A 27,931-nucleotide genomic window follows, 5' to 3' on the forward strand; every position below is an offset into this window, starting at 1 on the left:
TTGACTTGGAGGTCAAAATCATCAACTCCCTAAATATCGTTTAGAACGCCTGGCTGTGAAGATGACAATTCTCATTCAGCCTGACATAAATACCCACGAGCATAAGATATTTTTCTTGAAAACGGGACAATCGACTTGGCACGTGTACCTTTCTGCTAAATAATAACCACTGAAATTGGGAGGAGTGAAGGTGCTTCAGTGGAAGTTTGTCACAGTGACTGTGAGATTACATTTCAATTTTAGAAGGTCATTACATAAACCTGGCTTTTTAAAATCTAGCTGTTTCATAAAATAATGGCTAGAACTTATTTACTATCTAAGTTACTCTTCAGTTCTGTTTTAGTAAAATCTCCAAAGTGATGTTTCTATACAATGGGACAAATAAGTAAAAGGAGTTGATTCAAAATATACCTCCTATTTGTATACATACAAGTATTAGTGTCTTGTGGGTTACAGTTTCCAGCAGATGGTTTGACAGTCATTAGTAATCTGCATTTTCTCAGTGTCCTTTTTAAGTCCTTTAGAATATTGACTGTATTTACTGTGTTTATTTTGAATTTTGCGGGCTGGATGCTCTGCTGTTCTGGGCTCACTGTGATATGCTGGACATTTTTATGCAGTTTAAGGGTGTCCTGAACTTCTCTGGATTGCACCCCCTCTGCCACTGGGAATACAGGAGTCCAAAATACATGCAGAAATCACTGATGATTGTGGAAATCATGCTGAGTACCAGTTCCATTGGAGGAAAGAGTCTCTGCACATGTCAACATAGTGACACTAAGAATACATCATTGTCTCAGAAATCTGTTTGTAATCTATTAGACTACACACAGCTGATTCCAACTGATATGACAAACTTGGTAATTTTTAAGACTTTACAGAACTATCCATTTATGTAAAAACAGCCAGAAAAGTTTAGCCTGTGGAGGTTTTTTCCCATACTTGATTTTTATTAGAGAAACATGTTGATTTTACTGGGCTGCAGAGATCAGCTTATTGCTAACTTTTATTAAAAGTAGACATCATGGATATATATTAATTTAATGTGTAAAACAATGTTTGTCATCTTAATATATGGGTGTTAGTGTTTTCTTTAGAGATGTTTTCAAGCAGTGAGGAAAATGCTTAATAACATGTAGTTAGCTTAATTTTAACATGCACAGAGCAGTATTGGATGCCATTCTTCAGTGAGTGATCACATTAGATTTAGGAGGCATGTGAAGAATGCACAGTGGAAAATTGCACATCTTGATTTGAAATTACTTGAAGGTTTGCTCAGTCTGTGTACAGCTACACCAGATGAACAATTTTTAAAGAGTGAAATAACAATTTTAGATGTAGTAATCGAAGTGTGGAATTCAGCTCTTCAGGGTTGAATCAGATATGGTATTTTGGGTGTTTGCTCTCATGTCACTATTTTTTCCTCTCCCCTTTCCCTTATGACTAATTTACTCTTCCTTGATGACCTTATGGACACTGTGTAAGTGAAAGTACTACTGGACAGGGCTTTTGGACTTCACAAGGAATGAAGATATTCCCTTTAGAAAGGAAACTTAATCTCTGCATGAGGGAGGAAAGCAGCAGTGCCAGCCACGGTAAGGGCAGGTACACTGAGCAGCACCAGGGGATGGCTGCAGCCTCACCTGCAGTGCTGTGTGTCACCTGTCACCCCCTTGCATTTAGTACTGCTACCCGTGGGTGTCAGTAATCAGCTTTAGCCTTCCTGGGGCTTGGCAGCAGTGGTATGTAGACAGAGAAACTTTAAATTTCAGGGCTCAGTAGGGGTTGTGTCCCTCTAGCTGAAGGCAGCTACTGCCAAAGCTGAGGGCACACTTGGACAGCACAGTGTTTGCTGCTTCTGGCTGTCCCCTCATGTGCCACAGCAGCTGTTGGGCTGCTGCACCTCCCTGAGACTATCACAAACAGAGAGTGGGGGTTCAGATGCAGTTCAGGTTGTTAATTGGGTTCACCTTGCAGTCCCATTTAGTGCTGTGTGAATGTGGTGAGGGCATTGGGGCAGGAAGGAACAAGAAGGGCACAGGTGGTGACAGTTACTTGGCCAAATTCTGTCACTGCTCCTGCATTCTGTGTGCACCCCTCATTTATTCCCTGCTGCACAAGAACATGTGATTGTGGCTGCCTTGGCTGCCTTTGGGCCGAAGCAGAGTGGGAGTGTGCACATGAGCCGTTGGTGCCTGGGTGTTAGATAAATTAACAGTTTGGGGTGCTGATTAGTAAATTATCCTGTGGAAATTTTGAAGAGTTTATTTGTATGCTAAATAAATTTAGTGGGAGAAATAAATAATAGTTTTTCTGTACTGTAAGTAGGGTGTGTAGTTTGCTTTATCATGCAAAGAATTAGGGCTCTGGCGTTGCTAGTGAGTTGCTCTATAAAGTGTAATTGAATCCAAGTCTGATACTTTATATATGCTTCCTCTGTAACATCTTTTCACAAATGCCTGAGCTTCAAAGAACTCTGCTTAATACAAATCTACAGCTACATGTTGCATAGAGTTCTTTCATGAAAAGTCTCCTTTGCAGCTTAATAACTGTAAGTTTCCCTTGTTTATAATTTCAATCTGTTGTTTTGTAGATTCGGCCTCTGCCCATAGTTCCATAGGTACGTGTGTTTCTCATTAGGGATGTTTCTTTCGTGAAGTGGCCAGTGCAGGCTTAGCAACACAGTGTCACAGGCAGGGAACATCCAGTGACTGGTAGTTCAGGCTGCATGCTTGTGTTCTGTCCTTGTGTCAGCTCTGCAGCCTCTCAGGCAATGCCATCTTTTAAGTTTTCCCTTAGTTTGGGCAATTTAAAATTGAGACTTGAATTGCAGGTGAAATGATACAACATTTGTACAAAAAAACCCCAGGAAAAACCCGATGTGTCTGTGTGTATGTGAAAATTTTTAAATCACACTATTTTACTGTTTCCATGCAGCTGAAAGTTTGTGCTCCTTGCTCATTCCTGTTTTGCTCATTACTGACAGAATTTGCTAGATTTCAGACCCACTGTGGAATACTGATTTCAAATACTTAACTTATTTTTGCCTGACTTCTGAATGCTTGCTTCCCTCTCATATTTTGTCCTCATTGGTATTCTCAATTCCTGGCAATTTAATATCATTTGCATACATAATACTGTGTTCACTTCTTTTTCTGCTTGCTTCTATGCCCTCCTCCTGAAGACCTGTATCCCTCTTTTCCCCTGTGTTCCTTTGCTGTGTTCTATGTTGCCTTTAGCCAGGTGATGATAAAATGAGGCTGTGTGTTTGAGAGGAGAAAATGCAGACTAATTTCATTTTACAGCTGTAGGTATCTGCTTGTTTATGTGTTCTTCCTGCCCCTTCCCCTCTCCAGCATTTTCCATGAAAGAGATGATGGTCAAGCAAGGAAGTATAAAAATGCTGATGTAGTGGACAACGAGCAAAATTAGGTTGATTCTGGGGTTATACCTAGAGCAGAGAACCAGGCCTGGGCTCTTATTGCAATAATGATCATGTTAGTAGCTCTGGAAACAGCTTGCTTGGCCGTGGGAGAAGATGTGCATTGGATCATTCTCAAGTAGCCACTTCATGCCAAGCAGGAGAGCAGCCTTGGTGGCTTCTGAAGAGTGCACGCTATGTCTGGAGTTCCTTCTGTGCATCCTCCAGAAATCTCCACTGTGGATTCTCAGTAAGCTGTCAGATTTAGTAAACTCTCTGGGAAGAAGTGGAAATAGTGGAATAGTGGAAAATGTGTGTAAGCTGTAGAGGGAAGTGCAGATCCCACACTCCTCAGGATGGGCTGTGTATCTCAGGCTTCCTCACAGCACTCCAGTTGTTCGTGCTGTTGACTGAATTCAGAAGTGGCGAAAACTGCTCCCTGTTGTTCCTAGGCAGTTCAACAAAGTAAAGTAGCAAGCTGTCAAGTTGTGTGAGGAGGAGCAATAACAGCCAAAACTACTTTAAAAAGCAGGTGAAGATAGTTGTTTAAAAGTACCTGAATCAGTTTCATTGTTGCAAAGTAATTTATCACAAGAAAATCTAAACAGTGCATCCCGCCTGTAGCAGTTAAACCAGTTTAGCCAGTACATCTTGCATGACATCATCTGATATTTGGGGTAAGGGTGAAAATGAACTGGTTTAAAGCTTGTGAAGCATCCAATTCTTCTTGAATGATAATAAATTTAAAGTAGGGCATTGTTTGCTTTAGTTTGTGCTTTGAGGTGCCTCAGATCAGTTGTTTTAAGTTTGACTTTGTATCTTGGGGCTGTAGGGCTTAGGGCTGTTGATTGTGAAGGAGTAAAAGACTGGGTGGCTTCCAATACAAGTTATTTGTAATCCATAGCAAGTATGCTTTTCCCCCTGAAATATATATGTGTGTTAATGTATTCAAAATCTGCTACTTACTGATTTGACACTACCAGCAACAAGGTTAACAGTTATTAAAAAGTGTTCTGAAAGGAGAAGGGGGGCTGGAGATGGGCTATCTTATTTGTCAAGTTATTAAATATATAGTGTTGTTTTCTGAAACATTTCCATTGGTCACTCTAATTTATTTTGCTGCAGTGGTGATAGCATTTTAATTTCATATAGTAGCAAAAAGAGTGACAGTGCACCTAATCAGTGGCAATGGCTGTAACACAATCTGTGCATATTGTTGCAGACTTAGACTGCATTATTTTTACACATCTTGTAATCCATTTATTTTTCATTTTGCCTTGCTGATTGTAGTAAAACTATTTCTATAAGTTTAGAAACATTGAATAGGGTTTGTATGACTTGCCAGCAAAATATAGAATGGTCAGCTTGGAAATAATGTCTTATTTTGACTTTGATTTGCCTAGATTCTCTAGAAGGCTGAGATTTTCTCCCCTAGAAATAAATTAGGCTTCTGGAAATTAGCAGATAGATTTTGAAAATACTGTGTTGACTATTTCTAGTTTGGGGAAGACAGTGTTACTCTTGCTGTAGTATCTAAGAATCTTGGGGATTCTCTTCAGAACTTAAAAATACATTTGAAAACTGTTTTATATTGGACTTGATATAATCTAGAATATCACAATTTGATTGCCCAATGTAACAGCATGGGCATATTTGTTAGGCAAAATGTGTTAAAAATATGGAGATTAATGATAAATTTTGAGAAAATTAAAATTCCAAGCTGTAATCAATACAGCATAGCTCAGTTAGTGTTTTTAGTTGCTGTTTGGCAGCTGTTTGAAACATTACCAAAAGAAGTCATTCCTGACCCATATAATAGTGAAGATTTAAACAAAACCATCATGCTCTGTAGCATCAAATGTCTTTGGAGAACAGGATGTTCACTGTCTGCAAACCTGAGTTCTCCCTGACTGCAGCTGTAAAGTGAGCTCCAGAGTGATGCCACTCAGAGAAAGTGTGCCAGGAGCATCCTACTTAACTTGGGGAAGGAAAACCACAGCTCCCTCAGCCTGTTCCTGCACGTGTGCTGGTGTGTGGGTCTAGACAGTCTTCCAGGTGTCCTGAACACCATCAGCCCCTCAGCTGGCACTCCAGAGCACATTGCAAGCCAGAGGAAGATGATGTGGATGGTGAGCTGGGATGTCGCATGAGGAGAAAGTTCAAAATAGAATTTTTTTTAGCAGTACTGCAGTATTTGGAAGCCTAGGAGAGGTGATGAGTTTTTTTAATGTAGTTACATTCTTTGATATGAAACATAAAATTGCTGGGAAACAGAACTTGGAGCTTTATATGTTGTATGTTAAGTGGTTTAATGCATTCCAGTAGAACTTGATTTAAATGCAGAAATCTGTGAAAATTATTAAGGTCATTTTTCATAATTTCCCTTTTCCTAGTGTAAATAGCAAAGGATGTGTAGGAGTATCATTGGTGTTCACTGAGCTCTAATATTGATCATCTGATGATTTCACAAGGTGCAATGTAAGGATGTTTTTAAGAGTATGGCATCTCCAGCTGTGCCTGTGTGTTTTGGTAAAGGTCTAAGGACAGTTCTGGTTCAGGGTTCTGTTTGTGATGTTACCCTAATACAACAATTGGATTAATTTCTGCCGTGTTTAAAACAAGGAATGGTTCCGTATTCCCACAACAGAGATTTTCCTCCCTGTGCATTTCAGTGAGTTTTCTGATATTCCTGATATTGTTCAGCAGAACTTTGGTGGCGATTTTGATCAAGTGTGAGAGTACATTACAACTTGGTGATGGTTTTAAACTCCAAATACAGCTTAGGAGGTTAATTTTCTTTCTGATAAATAGATCTGATATTAGTGGTGTAAATTGGTTTCATAAAATGCCTAGACAGTGAATTAAAAATGTACAGATGTTACATCTATCTTTAGTAGATAAGGTAATAAATGATGTTATTTATTTTAATATTTAAATTTAAGAAGGGAGAAATTACATTTTTAAGTAGAGAAACAGACTTCTCAGTATACAACCAACACATTGTGGGAGGCAGCCACCCTGTCCAGGCACTGGGGCAGCTGTGTCACCCCCTCTTGTTGCTCCTGTGTGCAGCTGAGCCTTCATCCCTCAGCAGAGGAAGAGGAGGATTCTGGGGAGGTGCTTTGAACTTGCCCACATTCTGCAGTTCTCCCACTGTGCTGGACATGCTTGTGGCAATGGCAGGGGCTGGTATCCCAGCAATGTTGCATTTCAGTGTGCAGTTATTGGGGTCTAAAGGTGGCCCCCTGTGCCTGGGCTCTGTGTTTCTGTTCATTGCTGTTCTGCCCATGAGCTGGGATAAGGGACCATTATGGATCTGCCAGGCTGCCTCAGCCCCCTGGATGACTCTGCTCTTTAGCAATATGCTGGTTTTGCACAATAACCTGTTGCATTTTTTAGTCTTGACAGAGTCTGATTGCTGGAAAAGAGTGAAGAGATTAAGAACTGTTAACTGGAGAGTTAACATTTATTTTTATTATTTTTTTCCTTCCCCTCCCATCTCAAAATGCGTATTGTCTTAGTCATGGTGGAATTCTGAATCCTGGTACAGGGCCATGGTGATTTCTGCATCATCTTTGTTATTTTTCAAGACCAGAGATCACTTCATTTGGAGGTGGGGCAGAACTTGGATTCTCCCTTCCTGCTCCCAAACCCAGACAGTTCTCCTGATGCAGCTGCCTCTTTGCTGCTCAGTACTTGTGAAATGTGTCTCAGTTACTCATCACCAGATATTTCTGGTAACTGCAATCAGGTAACAATTTTTAGGCACAAGTTTTCCTTCAGAGAGTATCTTAATTCTTCAGTTAGATAAATGATTAATTTGCTTCTGTTACAGATGGAGCTGACTGGACTCTCAAATGCTGCTGTGTGGGGATACAGGCTTCAGGTCCTGAGACTCTGTGAGGTGTACTTGTTGTAAAAGGAAATTTGCTTAAGCAGAGTCTGTGTGAACCTTTTATTGTTCATTAAATCAAGCTAAGGATTAGTTAGATTTCTTTCTCCCTTGGGAATAGCAAGGAACTGACCTCTTCTAGAGAATTTTTCACCTGGTTAAGTGTTAGTTGCTTAATAATATTAAGGGGTGAACCTAATTCTAGAGAACATGAGAAACGATTAGAAGTTGAACACAGATAACTCAAATGTGTCTGTATATGATATAAATGTAATAGTGGGTCACAAGGCACATGCAAAACCCTCCCTGCTAATAGCAATTAGAGTAGTGGTGTTTCAGTTTTCATCTGCTTTCCTCTCCTTCTCATTCTTCCTGTGTGGCTTTCACCTCCTCTATTTCAGTCTGACTGCTTCAAATACTTCTTGCACTCTGCATCAAAAAACCAGTCCCCTTGAAAACTAATTGTAGTATTGTAATAACACTTTGTAGTATTTCTTGTCATGCCGCAAAGGTAACCATAAGCTTAAGTGTTGGGTTTTTTCTTTCTTCTTCCTAAAAGTGTCCTTATGGCTGAGGAATTAAAAATAAGCAACAGTAAAATCAACCCCAAATCTGCCAGAACGAAAAACTGACTAATAATTTCTTTAAAAGTAGTTAGTTCTGAAAGCTTAACCACAGAAATTTATAACAATTTTTTTCCTTCAAATATACTGCTTCAGTTCCATATTGATTTCAAAGTATTTCCTTATCAGCAGATTTGTCTTGTTTTTTCAACTTACTTTGTTCATCAGGCTCATGCTTTGACCTCATACCTGTGCCCTGGAGTGTATTACCCAAAGCAGGAGAGAGGATGGTGTGGGAAGGATGTGGTCCTGACTGCAAAGGATTCTTGTGGCTTCCCTCTGGAGGAAGGAAAGCTGTGCAGCTCCTTTGCTTATCAGCACAGCTCTGCTGGGGAAACCCTCTTGGTTTTGATAATAGCACAGATTAATGGGAAAGTAATTAGAAAGTTGCACAAGAATGGGTCTCGTCGTGCCTGTGTCAGTTGCCTGTTGATGAGCCATGGCTGCTGTGGCCCCTGTGCTGGGCTGAGATCAGGACTCAGAGCCAGGGGCTCGTCTGTCCCTGCAGCTGAGCAGGAGCTGAGCTAGCTCTGGGGCAGGCTGGGTTGTGCTGCTGAGGAAAGGTGTGTGCAACCTCAGCATCTCTCTTCAGGCTTTTCAGCTTGGGATAAAAACACTTCAGCTGTATTGGTCAGTGACCTCTCTTGCTGGATTAGGAAAACATTCCAACTAATTCTAAAGGACCTTTCAGCATCCTGCAGTTCGAATGAACTGAGTGCAGCGAGAGCCCATGCCTCAAGTGCTTCTCCTCAGGATGTTTATCTGTTTGTTGTCTTTCAGATCATACATACCCCAGCAGTGTTTGTGTAGATCTGTATTTCAACTAATAATTAAGATGAATAAAAATTTAGATACTTTATGCCACCTTTGAAGAACAAAACTGAGGTCAATTCCAAGAATGGAATGTGATTGCTTGGAGTGAAGCTTACTCAAGATCTGAACATGAGCCATGGGAGCCTTACTCACCCAAATGTATCAACACTTGATTTTGCTGCTGAAGTTGTACCAGTAGCACTGAATTCAACACAGACTGCATCTTGAAGGCCCATTTTGTTCAATATTATTATTATTATTATTGTCACCTGGCTTTAGTTTAAATCGGTCCAGCAGCAGCCCACTTAGCAGCTGTGTGTGCTTGACCTCTGTGGGGCCAGAGGCATCAAACATCTCCCCCATCCAAGGAGTCTCTTGGCTGCTGCAGTGTCAGTGGCTGTGCAGCAGTCCAGCTGAGAGTAATGCCTGCAAGAAAGAGGAGCTTAACCCAACATTGGGCACGAGCTGCACAGAAGGTCCTTGATTTGGTCTGGGCACAAGACTTCATGGTATCAGATGACTTTTACATGCTGCTGAGAGCCAGGGGAAGAGTTGTGTCTAATTCACTTCAACGTTGCTACAGAGTAGAGGTTGTCTTCTAGAGCAGGGTTTTTGACTCTGTGCTTCCCTTTTGCCTCCTTGCTCATAAGGAGATGAATGAAGAGATCTGAATTTAAAATAACTTCCTTATTTTGTGTTTATTTTTAACCTAGCTCAGTTCACTGGTCTGTGTTATTGTTTGGCCTCACAGACACGTGGGTCAACTGTACTGAGGAGGCAGGAGGAGGAGAAAATTCTTAAGCTGTTAACGGCTTCTAGAATTTGTTTTTAAAACCTACCCAAGATCCTTTATTGGGCATCTGGGCCTGTCTCCCCCAGGAAATGCATTGCAGGGCTGTAGCAAAGTTCCAAAGGTATAAAATCCAAGTGTACAGAGCTCTTGGTACAGACGCATGGTTTTACTGTTACAAAAATTGAATGTTGTTCAGATGCAAACCACTTCTGGGGATGAAGTTGTTCCTATTACAGGTCTGCTTCTGCAGGTCTTCATTTCTTTTACTTATTTTTTTCTTTTCTTCCCACAAGGCTATTCCTTGTCACTTAATATAGTTTCTTGCATTTTCCAGCTTGGAGATGCATCTGAAGGGTCTTCAGTTTTTTCCCCTGTATAAAGTGGGTTACTATTTTCTGATTCAAGTACACATTAAAAAGTCAAACAGTTACCCAATTAATATTATAAATTTAAATAATAATTTAAATTAAATTATGATCTAAATATATTTGTGAGGGTTTTAGTCTCCTGTCCAAGTTGTCTTTTTGTGTGGGATGAAAATTTCCAGCTTGCATTCAGACCTGGGGTTTGTGTAATTACTGCAGCTGTTTAATCAGCCAAGGTTTCTGGCCAGTGTAATGGTACTAATTTAAACAGGAGACACTGATTTCTGGAAGATGGTTGAATAATAAAAGTTTTTACAGGTATGCTAGAAGCAGAGAGTTTCAGAGTTAACCTGCTTCCTGATCTGGAAAGTTTGCACAAGAAGATGCATGAAATTTCTGTCATTTTGAATTCAGCTGAAAGTGTTCCTATTGCTATTAGCATCACATTCACAGGTTAGATCTAAGAAGGTAAAAGTGGCTTAGAACTGATGAGCTTAATGCTAGACAGGGTCTAGTTAGCATGGCTGGAGCAAAATGTTGGCAGAGATTACCTGGGCTAATGCTAATTTTTGATCTCTCATTTTTAATATACCTTGAAATGCACATTAACCACCTCAGATGCATAGTTTATTAAATCAAAGGATGGGTGTACAATAGAAGTATTCAAGATTTTGGCAGCACACACTTTTGTAAATAGATATTTGTGTTTTCTGAAGTAAGAAATTTTTAAAGTTAGTGGAGTTGTTGAGCAATTATGGTTGATTTCTGCCCTAAATATGGACTGTGGCCTTCTGTGAGAAGCTAGTTAAACCCTTGGTGTTGTAAGCCCAGTGCTGGTAGTTGGTTGGTTTCTACATCATGCTCAGAAATTTGGGGGGAGTTGTTAATTTGGTAACTCACTGCTGCAGTGGGGATGCACTGCAGCCCATAGCAGTCCTGTTCTGACAGCACTCCCTTCCTGGGGAGCCATGTCCCAGCTGGGGGATGACAGGACACTGCCCTGTGCTTCCCAGGGGAGGGGCACCAAAGGTACAGGAAGGGCTGCCTTGGCAGGAGAAGCTTTGAAAATGTGTAAGTGCTTCCAAAAGAAAAGCTGTGCCCACCCTGCTCCAGCTCAGGGGGGCACCTGGAGGAGGGGATAGCTGGGAAGAGGTGCCTTGTCCTTGGCTGCAGCCTGGGCTGGGTGCTCCTTGGGCAGAGCAGAGGCTGCAGGGATTCCTGCTCCTCCCTCCTGCTGCCACAGGGAAAGGAGATGGTGTGTGTTAGCTGCCTGCCAGGCAGGGAGTGCTGCCAGCACTCGGCTCACATGGAGTTTTCAGTGCTATATGTTCACTTCAGAAGTTCAGCTTATATTCATAAGATAGCTGTGTTCTTGGCTGTGTAGAGTGGCCTTGAATTTTCTGGGAGCTGGAATGCTTTCCTCACCACACTGTTTTTCTTTCCCATGTTGATTCACTCACCAAGATCTATAACTGTAAGTCCTGTAGTGGTTAAATGTATGCAGCTGCCTCCTTGATCTGCAGGAAATTTCTACTGTCTCTGTAATCTTCAGCAGTAGCAAAACCTATTTTAAGATCCTGTTTTAATGGGAGTCCAGCACGTGAATATACCTCAATAATTTGATTTATGGCATCCCCAGATTGCTTAATCACTTTGTGTTGTAAGGTTTGGGAGAAAATACAAATTGCTGTAGATATGCCACTTGTAGTGGTGAGAAATACCTTCTACTTTCCACAGACTTCTACCAGTTCTTTGAGATGTGTTCTTTCAAGCAATGATAAATACAAGGATTGGAGTTGTTGGAGCTATTTTGAAGTGCATGTTACCATTTTAAAGAGTTTATGGAGCCCCAGTGAGATTGCAGGAGCCAGCAGTGGCAGGAACAGCTCTTGTGTGCACATCATGTACCTGCATCCCTGTGCATCGTGTACCTGCTGAGGTTTTCACTCATCCTCTCTGTATTTCTGAACAAAACTCAAAAACTGAAAACCCTTAATGCCCTACAACTCCTGCTTTTCTTTCTGTTTCCCCCTGAGGATAAAGCATCATGAAGGTTATGGACCTGTGTAAGCACAGAGTCTGATTGCTGGCACTTGGATTGCTGATCCTGTTCAAGATCTGGCCACATCAAGTACATTAGTGTATGAAATAAAGTGTAGGGTCATTTCTTTGATCTCAGATAAAGTATTTATGTAAATCAAGTATTACAATAATAGTGCCAGTAATACTAAAATAATCCTAAATTCTATAAATAATAGCAATACTGCTGTTTCTGATTTAGTCCTCACTTACAGAACAGAAAGTGTGAAAGCTGTATCTTGTTGAGCCAATCTGATTGCATAGTTGTTAAAAATGAAAACAAAAATCTCATGGAAACTCTGCAAGTCCAGCAGACTTTTTTTTCTTAAAAAAAAAAAAAGTACTAATTGTCTCTGGAACAGCAGTTGTAACATGCAGTTAATGCAGTGCAGTTGTGTAGCAGGAGTTTGTCACTCCGTGCTGGTTCTGAACCTCAGCTGCAGAGGGATGCCAGGATTTTGATGGAGTGATTGGGGCCAGTGTCTGAGTTTGTCTGCATGTGTGCAAATGATGCATTTATTGGTAGATATGGAATAATCTTTCCTCTTCCCCAGTAGCTGGAGCTCAGCATTCAAGTGGGAGTTCCCTGTACAGCTGAGCAGGGAGAGTTCAGAGCTGTGCCTGAGAAGGAAACTTGCAGGGATTGGGGGTGTGCTCAGACTTCAGGGGTGCTGGGTTGTGTTAAGTCAGGGAATAAGCACTATTGGCATTGAAATCCTTACATTTGTAGCCTTTCTGTTTGCTTGAGAAATTTGTGGAGTTGATTGCTAATAGGATTTGCAGAAAATAATGAAAATACTCTTTCCCCCCAATTATAGACCCCTCTTTGGCTGTGAACACTTGCATGTGTTAGGTATGATGGCAATAGCAAAAGTTAAAACCAGATGCCTCTTAAGTTAATTGAAAGGTGTTTTTCTTTGTTCTGGGGTCATTTATTCTGTCAGCACTTTGAAGTAAATATTTTAATTTTCAAAGAAGAGAGAGCGGCATTTGCAGTGTTTTGAACACTGAAGGAGCACGTTTTTATCTTGCATTGTGCAGCCCAGCCGTAGTGGATGTGGCATTTTCCTGTGTGTGCAGCCTGGTCCTTGGGGTGCATTGCCTCTCTCCTGCACTTCAGCTGCAAGTGCCTTAAATCCCAGGGCCCTGCCTTGAGGAGGGCAGGATGGGGAGATCCTGCAGCTTGATACAAGTTTTCTGATAAAATCCCAGAGATCTCTAGCATCCCACGGATGATCATCTAGATGTTTAGTGAAATATCTATTACCCAGATTGTCCAAGTCAAAGTGAGCCAGAGATGTACTCACCTTGTCCCCTTCTCTGTGTTTCTTTTTGGTCTTGTGGGGTTTCTTTGCTCTTAAAGCTTGTTGAAAATGCATCAATAATAAAACATCCACAGGGACATTAAAATACCTGAGCTTGGCCATATGAACGAACAGTGTATGTTTATTTTAACATTTTTGTGGTCCAAGGATGCAATGGTGGGGGAAGGTAAGTCTGCTAGGTAAAAATCTAGACAATTGTGTTGTGTCTGATGGGGTTTGTGCACACGCTCAAACAGGTAAGGACTCTCTTGTTACGTGTGCACAGATAAATTTCCTGTTGTGTAGCTTAGCTGTTTGAAGTGTGCCAGTGTTGTGTTACCACCCAGATAAACACAGCACTGCCACTTGTAGCCACCTGGCTTCTGTAGGGAAAATAACTGAATATTCTTTGAAAAGGTTTGTTGGGCTCTTTTGCTGGCCTGAGAGCTGAGTCCCAGAGAGCAGCTTCTCCTCCCTGATAACCTCCAGCAAAATAACCATTAAAGTAACCATTCTCTTTTCAGTCCCTGTCTATTTTATCTTCTCCTATTTTAAAATTGTCTTTTATATCTCTTCCTATTCTTTATTACAAAGGCATAGTGTGTCTCTTCCTTTCTTTCAGAGAAGAAGTTTCCCCCTCTGGAAGGGATAACAGTTGCAGTTAAATTATTACTGTCTCAGTAATTCTTAAATCCTGCTCTAATTCTGATTTTGACCAGTAACATCTGGAGCTTATTTGAGGTTTGGGTCAGACCTGACTCTAATGGCATTTAAATTGGGGCTCTCTGCTTCAGTTCAGTTAGTTTACTGAATAAAAAAAATTAGTCACTTTTCAGTGGAAAAACTTGCAAATAATGCACATTAATTGCAGATTTTTTTTTTTTTTGGTACGTAATTCTATTTCTTCAGCAAGATCTCTTATATCAAGTCCTCTCTGCTTCTGAGAGAAGGAACATCCTTCTGGCTTCTTAATTGAATGTTTTTGGTGAAAAAGGTCTGGAGCTAAGGAAGTGCCAGGAATTACATACCAGGCAGTTTGTGGTGTACCTCTGTGTTTGGGTTTATTTTTCTCTTCTCCCCTGTGATCCACTGCCATGCACTATCCCATGCTCACACCCCTTCAAGGGAAACTGTTCAGTTTTAAAGTCATGGAAAAGTAGTCCAGAAGAAAGAGGGGCAATGAGGATCCAGTACTGGGGAGGACTGACCAAAACAATCTGCTTTTGTATGCTCCAAAGATACACTCCAAATAGTGAGAGCATTTGTGGGGCCAGAGTCGTAGCCAGAAATGAGAATGGAGCAGGAGAAGTGTGAGGAGTGAGGGTTTCCATCCCAGCTGTGTGTGAGGTTGTAGTGGCTGATGATGACACAGACCACAAAACACTGCATTATTAAGAGAGAAAAATACAGGGTGTGGAGTAAACTTGAGGGACTTTGTGTTGTCCTGAGACAAAGGAAAAATCATCCATCATCAGTAGAATAAGGGATTTGAGATACAGCTCAGTTCAGTGATGGTGTTTATACCAGCTTCTAGCCAGAGGCAAAGCAGGAAAGCAGCAATTAATTTTGGAAGTCCTCAAAGTTTGCTTCAGATGAGTGACACCAGCAGTGGAGTGAAAATAGAAGTAGTTGGGAAGATTTGCCGGGAAGAATAGAGTATTGAGATTTGGGAGTGTGTTTCTGGAAACAAAGCATAAGAAAGATGTAATTCACTGAGTGACATGCAGTAGCCAACTGTCCTAAAATGTGTTTTCAAGTCTGTTTTGTTGCCTTTATGCTCTAAGAATAGATGACCAGAAAGCTATTGAAATACTGTCTGAGGATGTGGCTCAGGAAACAAAAACTAAATGTAATATGTAGTAAGAAAGTAAATATGCAACAAACATGTGAGCAGTGAAATACAATTTCCTCTTCAGAATGTATTTCTGATGAAAAATGTGCTAATTATAATTGTTGCCACATGTGAAGTAACTCAGTTTTCCAAAGAAAAAGGAGAAGAATTTTGACTAACTTGTTTTGTCTCCCTTTACAAGGGAAAACTAATTTGGATGATTATTTGGGATGGTGACACATCAGGACATTACTGAGAGCACTGAAATATCCAAGAGCCACACCATACACAGTAAATTCCATCAGAAGCATCATTACCTCTCCACTCCTGCCATTTAGTTGCTCTTTAAAATGAAATTAAAATAAAATTACATAGGTGTGAGGCCTTCCTTCTTGAAGGCACCTCTCAGATTTCAGTTTCTGAAATAGTTGTTTGCATAAACCATGTAGTTTTGAAGTTTGCAGCTGCAGATGTTACTGTATGAGGTACAGGGTTCAAGAAGCTCTGTCTGTGATGAGGTTCTAAAAAATTGCTGGTTTAGAGGTGTCCCAGTGTATCTCAGTAGGTTTTTCTTTTTTCTTGTTTGTATTACAGGTTGCTCAGGCTGGGAGATGTGAATTTGGCTGTTCACAGCTCATGTGCCTGTGGAGTGCACAGCAGTTTCTTTGCCTCGTGGATGTCAGTGTGTTTGTGTTAGGATTTGGAAAAGCAAGTTAGCCTCAAAATCCATGTATGGCTGGGTCTGTGTGCTGTTTTCTCTAGAATACAGAGTATAACTTCATTCCTGATTGTGATTGCTTAACTAATAGGCCTGGGGAAGCAGGGACTTGGTTCCAGGTCCCACGGCAGCCTGTTTGGCACCAGAACAGCTGGTTGGCTATTTAACACTGAATAGTTAAACAGGAAAAGCTTTCTCAGTCGCTTAAAAGTTTCCTTTTGTTTTCAGTAAGAAAAGAATGCGACTTAAAATTGCTGACAAAGAAAAAGTGATAAAATTGTCAGTGGAGTGCTTAACTGAGGATTATAAAGTTCCTGTTCTGCATTCTTTTAAGAATTCCATGGTAAATAGTGGAGACTGACACCCGAGATTCCATAGAAAACAGTTTTTCAGCTGTGTTATTTGTTTGAAGAAAGTTGTTCTCCATGTAGGCAGTATTAAATAATTAACACTGTTTAGTGCTAATTTTGGTGTCTGCTAACATTTGGATGTTTTCAGTACAGTAACTTTCATCTTCAAAGCAGTGAAGTGAAGCTGATCCTCAGAACATTTTACAACAATAATCAGCTCTTTCTTAGAGCCTAAGTAATAATTTTCTTCCATTAACACTTGGGGGTAGAAAGGTTTCTGTCAGAATGGAAAGGGAAAATAAAGGTTAAATCTTAGTTAAAACGAATGCTGAAGAAAGTGTAAACTGCTTTGGGATTTAATGGCTCTGTTAGAGACTGAGGAAAACTCTTGAATCAGTGCTCTGTTAAGGCTTCTAAAATTGTTTTAATGATTGCTAGTGTTCATGCTACAAAGTAGAAGAAAGCAGCCACCTGGCAGATAATTCAGTAGATTAAGGCTGGCCAGAAGTTTAATAGTTGAGGTTTCTTGGGAGTGTCTAGACCCCAAAAATCTTCATGGAGACTCCAGTCAAAACGGGGACACAGATGGAGGGAAAGGGATTTCCAGATGGGAGCAGGATGGGGCAAACACGCAGTGTCTCTGCTCCCTGGGGCACCAGCCCTGAGCCCTTTTTGTGCTCAAGGCAGGGACACCACAAATCTCCCATCCCAGCTGGGCACCCCTTCCGTGCACAGTCATTCTGTGTTTGTCCTCTTTGGTCAGGGAGCTTTTGTGGGATATGGCACAGCATTAACAGGCGAGGCTGGAAAATCGAGCTTGTTAAGGAGCGACCTCAAAAGCTCCTGGGGAACATGGCTTTTAGCAATTTGGGAAACTAGTGGAGAATAGAGCTCTGAAATCTAAGTTTTAGAGAACAAGAAAACAACTTCTTTTCTAGATCATCTCATTTGTAAAAAAGGAACATTTTTTGTTTTGCTTATTTTGCAGTTGTTAATTTTAGATGAGAGCGTAATTACTTCTTGTTAATTACATTGAAAACAAACGTTAAAATTAACCTAAAGTGTAGATTTTTTTTTGTAGTAGGAATCTCCTAAAGTCATGCTTCACTATTATACTTGAAATGTATCTGTTATTAAACAGTGAAATCAGAATTTCAGTGGAAAAGAATGATTTTGTCAGCAGTGCTCCCTGTAAGGCTGGCAGGAAGCAGTAAATGCTCCTGTTACCAGGCTGTGCACGTGTGCTTGTGTATCAGCTCACATAAAGGACTTAACAAAGCCACCTCAAACCTCAGTCTTGAATGGTTTAATTGTTGTTGGCGTTTTCCCCACGGTTAATCTACACTTGTAAAAGCGACCCTGATGTGAGGTTAGGATTTATCAGCGCCGGGCACCCCACACTAATTGGTTCAGCTCTGCACTTCACTGCCGAGGTGCTTCTTCAGAGCTCAGCTGCTGGGAGCAGTTCCCTGCTCAAAGCAGGGGGAAACACACCTGGCTGTGGGGCTGATCCTGCTCCCAGCCCCACGCTGCCTGCAGGCTCCTCCACAACTGGGAATGCTTTTCCTGAAGTGGAGGAGAACCATGACTTGGGCCTGGTCTTTGTTCTGAATGAAAATGCCAAACACTTTGGCAATAGGCATTGCTTTTCTACAGTAAAGTTTTATAGATTCCGCAAAACTGTTCAGTCAAGAATTTTGGGGTTTTTAATACTTCAGGCTAGTAATAGGTTTTTTGTATGAATGTTCTAAAGTTCCTTATGGAACCCCTTAATATTTGTGTAAGATTATCCCTCCTGGATTGAGCAAAAATGGTTTAACCTGGTGTGTGAGTGGCAAAGGCTGATGTTAACCATGAGTGCAGGGAGGGATGGGGAGTTCCCTCTGTGCTGTGCACACCCCGAGGGTGTCTGAGCCTGGCCACACTGCCTCTGTACCTTTTCACTGCTCCTCATAGAATCTTCTTCCATTCACTGCACTGCCTTTGGAAGTGAACTGGGAATAATAAAAGCTTTGTGGAAGTTCACTGTGCTGTTGCATTTTGAGCACTGAGTGCAGCCTGGTTAACAGCTTGCTTCTCTCCTCCATCTTGAAAAGATGTAGGGCAAGTAAGGAAGTTACAACAAGGAAAATAAAGATGGTACAAGGTATCAAGTGGCTGTTTAGAGCTATTATCTGAGTAGACTAGGAAGGTAGGATAACTGAGGAAAGATGTGCTAAAAGGCTGGAGAGCAGACTTCATTTCTTTAAACTTGCATTCTGGTAATTTAGTATGAAGTCCCTTGTGTATTCTTAGTAGAAAATCCCTTATCCCCCTCTACTCATGAAGAAGCCAAACCAGTACACGTGATAGTCTTGATTTGCAGTTCTTCTGTATAAACAGTACCTTTCTACTTCCATATTGCATTTCAGATTGCTCTAGTACTCAGTGCACTGTGCTAAGTACATCCTGTAGTGGCTCTTGGTTGCAGAAGCCACCACCTCAAGGAAAACCTAATCAGGTACTGTGCTACTGAGATCTCCAGTTGTGCATCCCAGCTGGGCAGTGTGCACATCCATGGCATGGCAGAGATACCAGTCCTTGTGTCCTCATAAGGACCTGATGTTTGCATTTTTCTGGATTCACCATGGGACTAACTGATGAACTTTGGAGATGCTTTGGCCTGGGATTTCAGGCTGCTTTTCTGTAACAGCCACCTCTGAAACACATTCCATAGTTACCGTCAAAGGAATACTTTCTTGTGAGTGTATTTGATGCTGACTCCTTTACTATGCAGCAAAGAAGCCTGGATTTAAGCTTGTTTGTGTAGTCAGGTGAGATGGAAATATGATTACCTGTGCTTGCCTGTTTCTTCACAGTTTTATTTAGTTTTTAATGTTATTTTCCTGATTGTGATTTGCCTTTCCCTCTTCTCAGCAAAGCCTAGTCTAGAACTACCAGCTGTCTGCAGCCACTGAGTCAGATTCCTTGAGCCTGGAATACCTTATGTATTGATCCACTTCTCTGCACAGCTGGGAGCATAAGGAAGAAGAGGAAAACAAGATCAGTGTTAGCAAATCTCCAGTAATAAAGGAAGACCTTTAAAAGCATTACTGAAAATAACAGGAAGAAGTGCTGGAGGTATTAGATCCCTAAATGTGAGGGGTTTGGGCACATTGCACAGTTCCTGTGGCTTGGAGTGATCTTTTCTGTTAAAAGAGAAATTAAAAGATGGGGCTAAAGTAGGTGATTTATATATTTTGCTCCTAGTGCCTATAAAATTAATTCCAGTGCAAATCCATATTGTTATCCACTGTTGTTCTCTACTAGGAAATTCATTTTGCTTTTAAACTCCAACTCGGACAGATCAGCAGTGTTTCAACAATTTAAAAAGTCACATCACTATTAGGAAAATATAGTCAAGCTGCCTTCCTGTGCTACTGCTAGTGTGAGCAAAACTCAGCGTGCTCCAAGGCTGAGTTCAGGAGAGAGCAGTGCAATTAACATTTGCTGTAAGGATGAATCTGGTCTCACAACAGAGTTACAGAATCTGAATTGTGATGAATAATATTTTGAGTCTGTAGCAGAGTTACTGCGCAGAAGCAGTGTACCTTCAGAGCTGGTTTGGGCAAGTGGTGTGTGTGATCATACCCATGTAAGGCAATGTTTTGTGCTACTGGTAAATGTGCAATGCCTTTTTGCTGCTTAAGCATATGGTGAGTGTTCAGTTATTGTATCTAATTAAATAGATGTGCACCCCAAGACTCTCTGAGACTGTGGGTTGCACTCATCCAAAATTATATGGAAGTGAGTTCTGAAAAGTTTATGTATCTGAGTAATAAAAATCGTGCTGGTCCAGGCGGTGGTGTGTGCTTTTCTGGACTTCACAAGGGAAGAGGGAGGTGCTAATGGGAGCACAATCATTAATTACATAAAATGCTTATATTATTATCCAAATATACCCATTTTAATTGCTTTTTAATTATCTGTCTTTACCACACCAAGAACATGTCCACAGCACTGTAGCATGATGGGTATAGTGTCACACAAATGTAAATACTCTGTGGCTCTTGGACTGCCCTGGCTCCAGCTGAGGCTGCATCCTTTTCTTCCCTCTTTCAGAACTTCATTTTTTCTGTGAGTGGATTTGCAGCCTCTCTAGTGATGCCACAGATGGCAGCCTCTGTTGTTGCAGTGGAGAAGGCTATTACTTAGCAGAGCAGTAAAACACGAGCAGGGGTGTGATACTGGAAAAACACATTGTTCAGGGTGTGTTCCGTAGGTTGGGACCGAGTGCCTGAGCCCAGCAGAGATGTAATCACACTGCCATCCCTGGAATGTGCAGAGACAAGACCTGACGAGTTGGGAAGCTGCTGCTGTAGCCTTGCTGCTCTAGATACAGCCAGGAGAAGGTAGTGCAAGTCCAGGAGCTGCTGCCATAATAGCTCATGACACTTCTGATGTTTCGGCCTTTCCTGATCATGGGGGAAAATAATTTATCTTGTCAACTGTTCTAGTTACTGGTTTTTGAGTATTACAGGGTAACCAGAAGCAGTCTTCCTGCCTTTCTTCCTGATCTGATAGTTTTCTAGAAGCATAGCCTAAGCTAAAAAAGCTCTTCAGACTAAGAAAAGGAACTGTGAAAGATTTTTCAGCAGGCCTTCTCTTGCCCTGATGACTGCCAAGAGGTTGTGACACTGTGCAATGCATAAAGCCAGGATAATGAGACAGGCAGGTTGGTGTCTTCTGTTAAATAATTTCACTGTACTGAAGAAAAGCTCATGCCAGTGCTGCTGTCTACCCCAGTTATTAAGCACCTGGGGCTTAAAAAGCTTTTGAAAGATCCCTTGAAATGTGAAGGCTGCCTATGCACACTCTTCACCAAGAGCATCAAGTTGTAATTTTGTTGGATAATTATGGGTGTGTTGTTAGTGTCCAAACTGAACTCTAGTTCATGCAGTCTTTCATCTGACACTGAATTATTCATAAAGCAAAGGGTTAAACTGCTGAAAGCAGGTAATTTAGTCACTCTTGGTATCAGTAAATTTTTGGGGTGACTTCTTCAATGGCAGCCTAAAGTCCACTGAGGAGTTGTATTGATAATACCTTAAATGCTTTTCATGTGTCAGTGGCAATCCTTAAAATCACATTTTTAAGGATTTTAAGAGTTTTGTTTTGTAAAGTGCCATCAGACTGCTCCTGTCTTTGAAGATCAGCAGATAAATAGGTTGCTGCAGCAAACGGCTTAGTTATAGAGCACGTTCTGCATAGGCCGTTTGTTCTCAGCTATTTTTCTGTCCACAAAGTTACATTGTACCTCCCATTTATTTTCCCATGAAGATAACAGTATCAGTGGGATGAAGCTTCTGATACTATTTACCTTACAGACTGGTATTGTTCATGCATGGTGTTCAGGGGCTTCTTAGAATGTAACTGCTTTGTTTTATCTAAGAATAGAATAATCATGTACTCTATTAATACAATTTTGTTCTCATCCATTAGATACATTGGCACAGTTAGAAACCAGTCTGACCATCCTGTGCTTTGTCCAAATGTCCTCTTTGGCCAGGCAGACCCAGTGCTGGGAATGCAAGGCAGGAGCAGCATAGTGATTGATCAGTGTAATAATAAATGGTGGCTGCAGTGTTGTTACTGTCTGTCTAGTCATTGCTACATATTCTGTGGGCATGGCAGAGATGAGTCTGCTTCCAGGAAGCTGTCCCATCCCAGCTCTTCATTTGCTGTCTTGTGTAACATCATCTTCTGTGGGAGACTTGCAATTCCCAGTCAATAATGCAATAATTACTTGTTTCAGATGACAATTAGAGAGCAAGAGACTTCCGTATAATACTGCTTCATTTTTGTTTTGGTTTGTTTTTTTTTTTCTAAGATGTAATGTTGACTACTTGCTCTTTAGTAAATAAATGTCTTTTCTCCTTTTTTTCTAAATGTAACAGAGCAAATTTTGAAAGGATTGAAGATCTTTAAACCTTGTTTTCCTAGCTGGAAGTCCCCTCACTTCCTATGCCCCTAATACCTCTTTCCCTTATGCTGTAAGCCTGGCTCTGCCTCCTGATACTTCTCTAGAAGCTTTTTCCCCTTAAGACTTGGTCATTGTCCTTCATAACTTTCTTGTTAAGGTACATACATTTCTAGATGCACCTTTTGACTGGATCAAGTAAAGGACCACGAAAAAAGAAAAATGATAAATGAAACCAAAGCAAATTTTCCCCAGCTTTGCTAATGGGAGAATTAACTTTTAACTAAGACAAATGATAAATAATATTTACAAGTAATGGAAACATCCATGACAGCAGTTATCTACTTCTTGATCCATAGGATCATGGGGGTTTCTGTACTTCCCTTTTCCCTCTTCCCATTCTTCTGGCCAAACTAGTCTCAGTCTTTGTTACTGTTTGATACATTTGAAATGTTTCAGGTAAATTGCTTTATTTCTGATGCCTTTTGAAAGGGAGCCACAGTACAGAAATTGCTCGATTCCTCTTCAGATTTTTCATTATAGCAACCTAGGACTGTCTTATAAAGATGAAACTGTGGAATACTTTTCATTTAATTTCTTTTCTCTTGAGTCCCTTTGTGCAATAAGTGGTGTTTGTATTCTAACTGCAGGTAGGGATTAGAGGCCAAATAGTTTCTCTTACTTTGGAAAAGCTGAGTTCTTTCAGAGCAAGTGAGGGGAAATTTTTGCACAGAACACTTCTAGTAGTTCAAAGATTGACTGCTGTAAATGAATTCCATTCAGATCATGGAGCTGGGAGCTTGTTTGGCTTATTTTGGTATGTGTGGTTGTTTTGGTTTTATTTTTTGGCCTGGCTATTTGGTTTTTTGTTTGTTTGGTTTTTGATTGTTCTTTTTAAACCCTGCCCTCCTGGGAGCCACTCTGTTCATCTGGCTTTCAGAGCAATGGTTTCCAGACTTTAGGAGAAGCAAGCTGCTGGAGCCCAGAAGTTTTCCTGTGAGCTGTTCCAGCCACATGGAAGCCAATTCCACAGGAGTCCTGCAGCCCCTTAGAGCATGGCCTGGGCAGTCTGTGTCCAGAGTGCTGGAGTCACCTCTTGGCATTGTTACTGCCAGCTCAAGGCAGCCAGGACAAGGTAGTGAGGTTCTCAAGGCAGGTATTTGTTCATCATCTTTTTCATGTTTTTAAACTTGTTTGCTTTGAAGAAGCAATTTTCTTGCTTTCTGTTTGAGTCTCTTGAGTGTCCTTTTTGCACCACTACAGTTTGGTAACTGCTTTGGAAAGTGTGGCATTTACTGCTTGCTTTAGAAATTTCTCAGTTATGTATTTTGATATGCTGCCCAATAGATACAATAGCAAGGATCAATTTGGTGATTGAAGAGGTGATATTTATTATAGCACTTGAAATCACAGAATGTTTATTCATTATGATTTCTGGTAGGGATGATTTTTTTTTTTTTCTTTTTTGGTGTGCTATTATCCATGTCAGGCTGGTATTTTAAACTAAGCACCAAAATAAACCTTTAGATATTGATTTATTTAAAATATTGCTACATTTTAAAATAATAATTGTTAAAAACTTTTGAAGAGATTATGGTTTGTTCCTCAGTAGATGTTCTGTTGTGAATGCAGAGGGCCATGGCTCTGCTGGGCTGCCCTGAGGGCGTGTGACAGCTTTGGGTTCTGACACTGAGATGCAAAGCTAGACCTGGGCTGTGTGTTGAGCATGCAGTGGATATCCTTGATCTTGATGTAGGTTGACTGCTACAGCATGGATTTTGCTCATTTGCATTCTCTGACTTTATTCTTATCTCCTGCCACCTGATATTTTTGCTCAGTAAGTTCTTTTCCCAGTGTTTATGGCAGCTTCACTCATCCACTGGAATTCATGCACCCCCCCTTATATCTGCTTATAGTGTTGTATTTAAAAAGAAAAATGCCCTTTTAAAACTTTAATGAAGGCTTTGTTTCTGGAATGTCCATTTAGTCCAGCAGAAGAGGAGAAAGTTGTGTTGTTTTCTGCTTTCCCCCACTAAAAGCAAGACCCTGGATGTGAAAATTCATCGTATTTTCCAAGCTGCTGCCAGCAGTGAGTGGCTGACTCCCTTCAGGCTGCTGATGCTGCCCTTGGTGCAGCTCCCTGCTCATTCTGGGGTTGCAGTGGCGCTGCTGCGTGGAGAGCTGTGCAGGGGCTGTAAAACCCTGGGTGCCAGCGATTTCCCGCGGGAGGCGGATGTGTGTGATAACTGTAACCAAGGCTTTGTATCACCATTACTCCTGCGCTGTGGTCTCCTTAACCTCAAAAGGAAACAAATGTTTCATAACCTGCTGCCGAGACTGCTTCAGTTTCTCCTCTGTGGCCGCCAGCTCCCAAAGCTAATGACAAACGTTATGGATAAGCTTTCAGACTTTGACTATGGCAGTGCTGTGAGTCATGACTGAGAGCTTAGTGAAGTTACAGCTCGCTGTGATCGTGGTTCAACAGAGGCGGTTCCTGCTGTAGTGGAATCGCTGTGCTTGTGCAGTCATTCTGTAGCTTTTGGCCACACGTGACTGCAAACGCGTGTTTGTGCTGAGCAATGTGTCCTGCAGCTTGGGGACAGAGCACTCTGCTCTGCTCCTCTCCTACAGCTGCATTTAAGTTATGCCAGAAGCCACCTGAACTTGACAATTTTTTTTCCCCTTTCTCATCAGTAGGAAAAAAATATGGCAAACTGAGATTCCTTCCTTGTAGATTTGAATTGTTGTGAATAGCAGAACAACAGAGCAATGTGTCTTGCTGTGACACTTGAGTCCCTATTATTAAACAGTCTGAATCCATCAGAAAAGCTTTTTTTTAATACAATAGGTTTTTTTAAAAAATCAGCAATGCTCTTTTAATTCTGATTGCTTAATAGTGTGAGTATTTGAATATGATAATACTGATCTCATAGTCCATAGCAAGCAGATTTTTTTTTCATATATACTTTCTGTATGGTCTGTCATATAGGGCAAGTTTATAGATGGGTTTTTTCCCTTCTCTCTCCCTCTTTCCCCTGCAGCAATTGCCACAACCATTTTGCTTTCAGGCTTTCATCTCAGCACTTCAGTAACAGACTTAGTCAATGAGGAGAGAGAAGTGTGCACCTGCAGAGTCACTTATATATAATCCAGTAATTTGTTTGTGTAAGATGAGTGACATTTCTTATCAGCTTCCCAGACTCTGGTGTCATGCTCCAGTTTTGTTCCAGTGTTTAGACTTATTAAACATCTCAGAATTTAGACTTATTTCAGCATTCATGATATTTCAGTAACTAAGTGAAAGCTCTTTTTTGTGCACAAACTCACTAATATCTGAAATGTCTCTTCTTGGAAGTTGTCTTAGCCTCCAAACTCAGAGACCCCTGTAAACTCTTCAAGGTGTATTTTTCATTTGTAATACAGTGCCATGGGCAGAGAGAAAAAAGCATGTGATGTTTAATGTTTCAGAAGAAATTGTCAACACTATTTTTCATGTTGCCTTGCATTCCTTTTTGTAACAAAAGAATATCTACAGACGTTTATATGTTGCATTTTGAGGAGGTGAAAAATAAATGCTTACAAAACAGTTTTTTAGTGTCTACAATTTTGCTATTGAAAGCTATATTCATTGAATACTGCAGTAATATATTTAAAGAGTTAAAAACATTTCCTATTCCTAAAGTCACTTTGTTGTGATACTTCCTTAATTGATATGGTTTATGTTAATTTTTAGTTGATTTGTAGACTGCATCTCAAATTTATTCAGGGCTGTCATTAAAACTGGGTATTCTGATGTGGGAATGGACAGATGACATGACTGGAGTGATGCTGACACACTGGTTTAAGCTGCATTAAAGACAGCACTGTATTAAGTAGTATGTTTGGTAGGAAGGTTTTCCTGGCCAGTGTGGACAGGTATTTTTTTCTTTTTCTTAATCCTGTAGTGTATAATTTGAATAAGTCTTTGGCATTGCCTCTGCTTGAGGCAAAGGAAAACATGTTTCTTAATTAAACCTTGGTATGATTTTCTTTCCTATGAGCTCTTGAAGACAAGAGAGAAAAACACAAATTACGGGTTTTCAATGCTCTACTAGAAAATGTATTTTGTTATACTGCTTGCTAGTACACCTGTTGAAGAGGAGTTGTGTATTGTTGGTGTAAAGGATTAGTTGACTTTTATTAGCAGCTAAAACATTTCCTTTGTTCACAGTAGCCAGAAACATTGATTGGTGTTATCTGCTTTCCATATCTGAAAGCTGTATCACAAACTTTGAGTCCATCTATGTCAGAAGAAGCAGCAGGGGCATTCATCATGGCTCATTTGTCTTATCACTAAACAGTATCTCAGAAGCTGTCTCTGTTTAAGTTGATTGCTGTTACTGTGATCTCTAACTCATACTTTCAGAGAATGTAGAGTAGTATCTCATAGAAAGCTTTTTATTTTCTTAATAAAGATCAGTTCTTCCCCATGACATGGTGTCAATATTTAAATTCCCTGTTTAAAGATAATATCGGTTATGCTTTTAGTGAAGAACAGAACTATTCCTAAGGTGTTTGCTTCAGTTTGTTTCCAGATCCTAAGTTGCACTGATGATAACTTCAGGAAGAAAAATAATTTTAAAAAAAGTTAGTATTAATTTAGTATCAACAATTGTTGCATTCTGAGAACATGCTGTATGCTTCTAGAATGCAGTGACCCAGAGGACAGCTTTCTGTTTAGACTAGCACGTGCTGTCAAAAGGTTAAAAAAGCAGGGGGGAAGGCAGGATGTTGAAATAAAATTGGAGGTCTTTCCTTCTCACACTTAATTTTTGTCATTTTTCCTGCTCTTTAAGTTGCAGGAGTTCAAATCTGTCCCCCCATAATTTTGTTGTAGTAAATCTTTACCTTGTTGTTCTGCTGCAGCGTTGCCAGTGCCGATTGCTGCTGAGGGGACCCCTGAGGCTCTGCCACACCCAAGCCAGTCTTCTGCAAACCTTTTTCTTACAGTCAAAACTTCAAATCATGCTTGATTTTGCTTTTGTTCTAAAGCTGAGAATTTGGGAAAGTGCATGTGTTAGTGCTGCAGTGTGTGTTTCACAGCACACCTTTTCACTGGTACCTCAGTGAGATCTGCTGCACCCTAATAGTGTCCAGAAGCCGTGGGTGAGCATTAAGTTGTGATCCAGCGTAGCCCTAATCCAGGAGTAAGTCTCTAACCTGAGCTGTTTCTGTCGTGCTGAGGGCAGAGGTTACTACTTGTGCGGATTTACTGCGAGAGTAAACAATCGCTATAGAAGTGCTGGGTGTGAAAGTATCTCCGTGTGTGCTGTGAATTGGAATGAGGCTGCAGAAGCGGGGTGCGCTCTGAGGAGAGGGAGCGCTCCGGAGCTCCTGCTGCACTTCTCCCGTGCCTTATCCTGCCTTCGGTGGGAGCTCGCTGGCTTCTCAAAGACTTGGAGACAATCACACAGCGATTCCTGTTGTCGCTTGTGTTTGTTTTTCCCAGGAGACACTCAGCTGCTGTCTGGTAGAAGGCAGTGTCGGGGCTAGCTGGCAGTTCTTGCAAACAGCTGGGCCCCCCGGTCTGTAGGCACCCGGTCTGTGGGGATCCATCCCATCCCATCCCATCCCATCGCTGCGTGCCCGTGAGGAGCGGGAGCCGCCCGGAGCTCGGCAGGGCCATGGCGGGGCCAGCTCTGTCCAGGGTGCTGACGGGCAAGGGCACGGCCGGGCTGCTGTGCTGGGGCTGGGATCGTGCCCTGTCCCTTGGGAACGGTTTCCATCCTCTGGCACTGCTTGCC

General features: G+C 41.1%; 1 protein-coding gene across 2 annotated transcripts in view; it reads left to right on the top strand.

Annotated features, from left to right (window-relative positions):
- Nucleotides 1-27,931, top strand: part of USP7 (ubiquitin specific peptidase 7) — a 68,506-nt gene that overhangs the window by 1,205 nt on the left and 39,370 nt on the right. The window lies entirely within an intron of this gene.

The sequence above is a fragment of the Zonotrichia albicollis genome, chromosome 16, assembly GCF_047830755.1.
Source record: "Zonotrichia albicollis isolate bZonAlb1 chromosome 16, bZonAlb1.hap1, whole genome shotgun sequence".
Classification (NCBI taxonomy): domain Eukaryota; kingdom Metazoa; phylum Chordata; class Aves; order Passeriformes; family Passerellidae; genus Zonotrichia; species Zonotrichia albicollis.